The following is an 8096-nucleotide window of genomic DNA, read 5'->3' on the forward strand; positions in this document are numbered from 1 at the left end:
AGGAGAGAGCGCAAGCTGTGGATCGCCTTGAGGGGGGGGGGCGGGGAAGGAACCCGCTCCTCCAACGTGGTCACTCGAGATCGCAGTTCCACGCAAGATCTGGAGCCGGGAAGCGGAGGGGAAAGACTTGGCGTGTGGATGGGGGTGATGATGAAGAAGAAGACCCGTCTTCTGCAGCAGCAGCGGCAGCCTCAAGCCTGAAGAGGCGTTTGGAGCTGGCTCGGCGAGGCTGGAGGGGTGCGGAGCGAGTCCTCCTCGCTGGCAGCTTCAACCGCTAGCCAGCCACGTTGCTTAGAAATGGCTCACCTAGGAGAGAGGGCGAGCAAGAGAGAAGTGCTATCAGCCAGCAAGAGAAGAGGGGGACGAGAGAGAGAGAGAGAGAAGACACGGGCTGTCTTGCAATCACCTTCTCCCCCTATCTGCAATATGAGGGAGAAACCAAACCGCTTCTGTCGGCTGCCTTGCGAAGTCCTCTGCTGCAACTGAAAGGGAAAAGCCAAAGCGGGAACCAGACAGTGAATCCTTCCCAAATATTAAAAAGGAAACCATTGCAGTGCAAGAAGACCTTAGCATGAGGGGTGTGCGTCGGTTGACCGTGGGGGGAGAGAACATAGTAGGATAAGTTTAACCTTGTCACTCCGTGGCAGCTCTTCCAAACTGAAAGGGGTCAAGTCTTGGGAAACTGAGTCAGGGTCATGACCTCAAGAGAGGAGGAAACTGGAGATGGGGAGGGGCCTGAGAAGGGATCCAGGACACCTAACTTCAAGGGGTGGCCAAAAATAAAGATCTAGCCAGCTATTAATACCAGGCTAATTATCAAAGTTTTTGATGAGTTTGTTCTCAAATTGAGTCTGGGTCACTGGGGACTTACTCCTGGGAGCCAACGACATCATCACAGCACTAATAGCATCATGAATATGTTATAAAACTATTGTCTAGCTCAGGGGTGGGGAACCTTTTTTTCTGCCAAGGGCTACGTAGAAACTCAAATAATTTGCAGCCCAGCAGGAACTCATTAGCCTATTAGGTCAGGCCCCCTGATATTAGCATATTAGGCCCCTCCATCTGGGATAATCAAGTGAAAGTTGAATTGGTGGAAGCTGGAACTGTTTAAGCGTTGTGAGGAGAAGGAAGGGGCCCACAAATAAGGGACACAACCAACACCCAACTTTACAGGCATTACAGAAAGCACATCAGAAGAGAAAGTGGAACTGACCTGGCAGAGATGAGACAAAATCAGAAATTGAGAATGGACTCCCATGATGCATGGAACACAACTGTCACTGGTTAGTTTCTTCAAACTAGAGAGGGGCTGTTCAGTGTGGCTGACAAAATCTTCTGTGTCATCATGTGAAATGTGGACCACGTTCGTGCTGCAGCAGCTTTTGTGACCTCAGAGCTGATTTTTCTTCTGCTGTACTCCTGGAGATGACTGGTTTCACCCCAGTATGAGACATTTGCTCGGTATTTCCAGTCTATTAAAAAAATTGGTACTGTACATTTCTGAACTGGTAGGCTTTCCGTTCATGGGGTCCTCCACAGACTTTGTGGTGCCAACCTCCAGATGGGGCCTGGGGACTCCTTGGAATTATAGCTCATCTCCAGGCTACAGAGATCAGTTCCCCTGGAGAAAATGCTTGCTTTGTAGACTGGGCTTTATGGTATTGTATCCCAATGAGTCCTCCCCAGACTCCACCCACAAATCTCCTGGAGCTGGCAACCTGATGCTGAGGCCTGCTTACACATGTAGAAAGCACTGTGTTATACTTGTTCATAAGGCTGCTATAAGAAATGGTCCCATATGGTAGTCAGGATATAGTCCATAAGAAGTGTTAGCAAGCTGAACTGGTGCTAGAAAAACCTGTGCTAAGTCAAAGATGGCTTCATAGCAGACACTGAACAATACTTCCTATCTGGGTCTGCAAAGCCAAGTTTCTTCATAGCCAGACTGGTCCATAGGATGAGGCTTGAGGGTTTTGGGGGTAGAAGTGTTGGGTATAAGTGATATATATTGGATTGTTGAGGCTAACAAGACAGCTGATATACCTGCTGTTAGGTTCCACTTTGGTGTAGTGGTTAAGTGTGCGGACTCTTATCTGGGAGAACCGGGTTTGATTCTCCACTCCTCCACTTGCAGCTGCTGGAATGGCCTTGGGTCAGCCGTAGCTCTGGCAGAGGTTGTCCTTGAAAGGGCAGCTGCTGTGAGAGACCTCTCAGCCCCTCCCACCTCACAGGGTGTCTCTTGTGGGGGAGGAAGGTAAAGGAGATTGTGAGCCGCTCTGAGACTCTTCGGAGTGGAGGGCGGGATATAAATCCAATATCATCTTCTTCTTCTACAGAATCCAAGGTTGGAAGCAACACAGTGACCATCTATCTTCTGCCACCTCTTTGAAGATAACCTAGTCCTGATACAGTACAGATGCCCACTTTGAGTAGGCCAAAATACAGTGCTAGGATGAGCTCCCAGGCAGCATGGATATGCTGTAAAGGATCAAGCCCCTCTGCAAGTGACTGAGGGCAAAGGAGAAGAAAAAGCTCCTGTAAAGCAACCATAGTCTCAAGAGTGATAATAGAGAATGTCTTCTGTTTAGGGAGAGAAATTTGGGGAGCAGTGCATACCAGCTTGTGCTGAGGTCAGCCGAGGAAGCCTTATAGGAACCCCAGTCAGAGAAGTCCGATTGGTGGGAATCCTTGCGAGGGGTTTCTTGGCAGGCATCCCAGCTCTTTGGAATCTGGTTCCTCTTTCACTGCACACAGTTCCTTCCTTAGAAGCCTCTCTGTTAGCTGAAAGCTTTTTTTTATTCCAGAAGGCCTTTGTTGTTGTTGTTGTTAAATCTTGGGCTGGTAAGTGTTTAATTTGTGCGGATTTTAACACTAAGCTGTTTTCTGCATTTACTTCTTAATTGAAAGGCAGGGCATAAATGTTCAAAGACATAAATGACAAATAGATGCTCATGCTGCTTGTGGACTGCCAAAATTAATATATAATTTCCTTACTCCGTGAGCATGTAAAAAAAGTTGCTCAGTCTGTGCTATGGGCAACCAGAATGCCCCTACTCTTGGCATCTTTATCCACGGCTATTTTGCTGGGACCTGTAGAAAGAAGAGAGGCAACAGCAATGAAAGAAGGGCACAGAAATATATTTGTTTTGACCCAGCCATTTGGTTTTAAATTCCCAATTTGTTTGGTACATTCCTATCCAGCCCGTTCTCTAAGGAGAGCAGGGTGGAATGCATCATCTCTGCCCATCCTTCATTTCAGCCTCACAACACTCCCATGAGGTAGTTGAGGCTGAGACAGAGTGACTGGCCCCAGACCACCATAAGTTTCATGACACAGTGGGAATTTAAACTTGGATCTTCTAAGTTATAGCTCCACACTTTAACAGCTACACCACAGATGAACTGTGAGTATCTTACATTAGGAGTTCCAGCTGGTATAGTGTAGTGGTTAAGAGCAGCTGACTCAAATCTGGAGAACCAGATTTGATTCCCTACTTTTGCTCCACATGAAGCCAGCTTGGTGGCCTCTCAGAACTCTCTCTGCCTCACAAGGTGACTGTTGTGGTGGGGAAGGGAAGGGAAGGCTGCTTGTAAGCTGCTTTGAGACTCCTTAGGGTAGAGAAAAGTGAGGTATAACAACCAACTCTTTCTGCTTGGGGGGAGTCTTAGTTCTATAGTAGAGGCTTAATATGGTGATTTTTACCAAGTGACATTTGTCTCCATGCTATGAGAAGGATCAGCTGCCCATTTCTACACATTAAGCCTTTATTAAGGGAGGCAATGGCCTAAAGGCAACCTTGCCCTAAGTGGACTCAATCGCTTTCAGCCCTGGTACTCATAAATATTTATCTGGCAGCACTTTCACTAATATTGACATTGCCATGTCTCATTATACAAATTTAATGCTCATGAGACAAAATGGATAGCTAAAATGACCCGTGTTAAGTTTATGACAGTGGGCCAATTCTCATTTTTGAAGTATAAGACTGTACCTCTTGCAGCAATGTATCACCTCACTTTCTGTGTGAGGAGTGCCTTCTTGAAAATCACATCCAAACCAAAACTTGTCATTCAGACAGCATTAGTAAGTGTTCCTGGACTCTTCCTCTTGAGTGTGTGGGGTGTGTTTGTGACTCCTCATGGCTGAATCTAGGGATGTCAGATGGGTCTTGGAGATCCCCTGGAACTGCAGCTCATATCTAGACTACACATATCAAGTTCCCCTGGAGAAAATGGCTGCTTTGAAGGATGAACTCTGTGGCTTTATACCCACTGAGGTCCCTGTTCTCCCCAGGCTCCACCCCCAAATCTCCAGAAGTTTCCTAAACTGAATCTGGTAACCCTCCCCCCACCCCCCACAGATAGCTGGAGAGTACCTGGCAACCCTAGCTGAATATTTTCTGTATAAAATAAATGATCTTCACATACAAACCTAGTATATCCAACAGGGAGCTAAAGTAGAACTCTGACCTCTGGCTTTCTATATGCTGGGATGTTTCTGTTTTGCTTGTATGTAAAGACTGTATGAGGGAGCCACAGGGCAATGTGAATGATGTGGTTCCTCCCAATGCCAGTGTCACCCTTCATGGAGGCTGGTGCATGATTGTATAATTTGCCATGTTGTGTCACTGGAGTTGAATGAGGCCTGACCACAGAAAACAGGCTCCCATTCCAATTCAGTAAACATATCAGGCCTAAAAGATAATAAATTGGACTTTTCTCAGAGGGGGGAACTGTTAGGAATGGTTTTCCTGTACCTATGGGTAGTCTTCAAGTATGTATACACCTCCTCTCCCCACCCCCGGTCTAAAACTTTAAGATGGTACCTATGAGAATACACTGCCTCAGCCTGATAGTGTCTGAACTCGCCCACTAACAACTTACATAAAATTGGGCCTGAGTATCCTCTATTTATAAAATGGGGATTCAAGCAACCTGCCTTATAAGACTGTTGTGGTATGAGGTAAAAAAAAATCAGCCATAGTGTCCCAGGCAAGATGTAGATTTAAATATAAAATGACTGCTGTCAGGGGGTTGTAGAATGGAAGTTACCATGACAACAGGCATGGGTTACTATTTTCTGGCCTGTCTTGGCTTTGGTGCCCTAGCAGCCCTTTTCAGTGGCACTCCACAAAGGGAAACATTCAGTCAGGGAAAGAATCTTCAACACATATATGAGAAGGAAAGCGTAAATTCAGACATCTTCACATACTGTGCTTCACTCCAGCACAGTAATTACTGTCAAACAGCTCAGTAGTAACAAACAACACTCACAAAGAAAAGACTTGAGTAAATGCCATTTCCACAAACAATGGCACTACATTCCATGTCATAGCCAATGTATCCACATCTCCAGTGTCCTTTCTAGATCTTTCCTTAAGTGGGGACCTTTATGGTAGAATTATGTTCTTGGCAGGCCCCAAGCAATGATCATTTGATTTAGTGTAGGCGTGACCTAAATTCTCCAATGGAAAATGGTTACTGCTTTAAATCAAAGTCTCACCTAAGTTGTGGCCTTACATTTTAACCTTCCAGATGCAGGAGGTTGGCAGAGGAAGAGCAAATGCATTCCCTGAGGCTATTACTGATATTATAAATCCATTCAAATCTTCTCAGGTCAGATGAAGTTAATGTTGGCAAAAGTTCCTTATTTTAGAGAATGGGTCATATAGTAGAATGAAGCAACAAATTATGATTAACTAAAATTGAGTGAACGCCTCTGGCCAATCCTAGGGAGACTGTAGAAACCCTGAACTGGTGTCTGGGGGCAGTTTTGGCATGGATGCTGGATAATAAACTGAAGTTTGATCCTGACAATATGGAAGTACTACTGGTGAGGGGGATCTGACCTGACATTTAAGATGTCACCCATTCCACACAAGAGTTGCACTCTTCTTGGAAGGAACAGGTCCATAGTGTAGACATATTGCTTGACCCAGACCTGCTGCTGAATAAGCAGGTGACAGCCGTAGAGAGGAGTCCCTTTTGCCTGCTTTGACTTGTTAGCCAGCTGCAGCCTTTCCTGGTCAGAAAAGATCTGGTCACTGTGGTGTATGCCCTGGTTATATCTGGATTAGATTACTGTAATGCACACTGTATGAGGAAGCCTTTGAAAAGTGCTGGGAGACATCAATTAGTGCAGAACACTGCAACCAGGATGTTGAGTTGGGTGGTTGTAAAGACCATATAGCTCTTTTCTTGGCCCATCTACACTGACTCCCAAGCTGTTCTGTGCAGACTTCCAAATGCTGGTGTTGTCCTTTACAGCACTACATGGTTTGGGACCACATATCTGAAGGGCCAACTGCCTAATCTCTTGCAAACCTACCAGACCACCATGGTCATCTTTCAAGGCCCTTGCTTCAAGTGCCCTCATTTTCTGAGATTAGGTAGGTGGCAATGCAGGACAGGGTCTTCTTGGTCATGGTACCAAAAGTCTGGAACGATCTTCCCAGGGCAACTCACCTGTCCCCTCTTGTTGCCATCTTCTGCAGCAAGTGAAGATTTGTTTTGTTTGGTGTCCCCACAGTGATCCCTCCCTCCTGCCATGTTTTAATTGTTGGTGTAAAGATTTTGTGTATTTTAGCTTTGGTTTTAGTTGTTTTAATAATGTATAGGGGGTTTGTTGGTTTTAATGGTTTTTAAGGTGTGATTTTATGTATATTTTAAATCTGTTAACTATATTAGTGTCTTTGATGAGGGCAGAAAGGTATGGTATTAATCTTGTAAATAAATTAATGAATGAATGAAACTATTTTGTATGATCTTTTTATGGTATATACTCCCATTGCCTTTGCTGCAGTCTTTATCGATATATAAGATTATATTTAGTCCTGCCTAACAGCAGAAGAAAATGGAATACACATTTGCCTCACTAAAAATAAATATCCAAAGAGTGGGGTTTTTTATTGGTTGTTATGGATTCTCCACAAAAGAACAGAGTTCAAAAATTTGCTTTGGAAGCGGGCCATATAAGAGGCCTCTTTTTTAAAGAAAAGAGACTTAGGCTGGATACAGATGGACAGGGCTTTTTTTGCAGCAGGAACTCCTTTGCATATTAGGCCACACACCCCTGATGTAGCCAATCCTCCACGAGCTTACAGTAGGCCCTGTAAGAAGAGCCCTGTAAGCTCTTGGAGTATTGGCTGCATCAGGGGGGTGTAGCCTAATATGCAAAGGAGTTCCTGCTACAAAAAAAGCCCTGCAGATGGACAGTTTGCAGCAGCAGCCTCACAGCTCAGAAGAAAGTTGGCATAATCTGAGACACCCCAGAGCAGTCAGACAGTGTATACCCGGCTGCTGGAAGAGGGATGGGCTGCACGCGCCCTGGAGACGCAGTGACACCACTCATGCACTTGGCTGGGGAAAGTTTCAGAGAAGCGCCTCGGCAGTTTTCTACCAGTTTGTACCTGGTGGCTTTTTGAAGCAGCATACAGGCATTAGAGGACGAGGTAAGGGCAAGTGCCAGCTGAATCCCAGAAATGCGTGTTTGTATGTGCAGTTTTAATCTGGCCACGGGGGGTGCCTGTGTCAGCCCAAATTGGCTGTCTTTATCCAGTCCTAGTGAATTTTTTATCCTACCCTTTATTCAAGAAACTCAGGACAGCATACATCAGCTTCCTGTCCCTATTTTACCCTCAACACAAGCCTGAGGGGTAGGTTAGGCTGACAGTCACCTCGTGAGCTTTATGATAAAGTGGAAATTTAAATTTGGGTCCCCAGATTATGCAGTTGAAGTACAAAATACAATGTTGCTTGTAATATTTGTTGTTCCCAGTGCTGGCCTGAGGGCGCACAGTGCCCTTGGTACCCCCCTTCTCCCGGCGCCCTAGATAACCGCCTAGTTTGCCTAGTGAACGAGCCGGCCCTGGTTGTTCCATTTATAAAGACTAGCAGACCAAAAACAAATTTAACATAAATAACTTCTTGTAGAGCAGAATGTAACCTTGTTCTAGAACTATGGTCATGTGATCTTAGGTAAGTCCTCACACTACAAGTCTCCTAAACTTAAAGGAATGTCTGTACATTATTTATATCTCTCTTTGTCAACAGTGGCTACAACTGCAGATATCTAAATCTGTGGATCAGGTCCA

This window comes from Heteronotia binoei, chromosome 9 (assembly GCF_032191835.1).
Source record: "Heteronotia binoei isolate CCM8104 ecotype False Entrance Well chromosome 9, APGP_CSIRO_Hbin_v1, whole genome shotgun sequence".
In the NCBI taxonomy this organism is placed as follows: Eukaryota; Metazoa; Chordata; class Lepidosauria; order Squamata; family Gekkonidae; genus Heteronotia; species Heteronotia binoei.